Raw genomic sequence first — 498 nt, 5'->3', positions numbered from 1 at the left:
GAGCCCTTGGGAGGCCGAGAAGCCCCTTCAGCCCCACCAGGGTCTCCATCTGCTGGCCCCTTCTCCTTCCTTAGTGTGCTTTTTCTCGGGCATCAGCACTCAGAGCAAACAAAGACAAGGTTTCAGATCCAAAATCTTTATGTATCATCCACTGTTGTGTTGCTCTCTATTTTTCATTACAAATATCCAAGCATGTCTACTATATTATGGGTTACAGTTAAAAATGGGAGACTAGTTTGGGAAGTTTACAGTAAAAGATTCCCCCTCCCCTCTCCCCACGGGGGTAAAAATATGCTGAGCTCAAAACTGATTTACAAATGAATTTTTGGAGCATAATTTGTCTGGAAGCTATCTGGCATATCTCTGTAGCTATAAAATTGTGGATCTGTTCATGAATTTGTTCACCCCAAGTAGACTTTTGCCTTCTTTTTCTTTCTACCTCCTTCCTTTCCCTTCCTTCCTTCTCTTTCCTTCCTTCCCTCCTTTTCCTTCCTTCCT

Source organism: Suricata suricatta, chromosome 9, assembly GCF_006229205.1.
Source record: "Suricata suricatta isolate VVHF042 chromosome 9, meerkat_22Aug2017_6uvM2_HiC, whole genome shotgun sequence".
In the NCBI taxonomy this organism is placed as follows: Eukaryota; Metazoa; Chordata; class Mammalia; order Carnivora; family Herpestidae; genus Suricata; species Suricata suricatta.
This window is presented reverse-complemented; position numbering follows the sequence as displayed.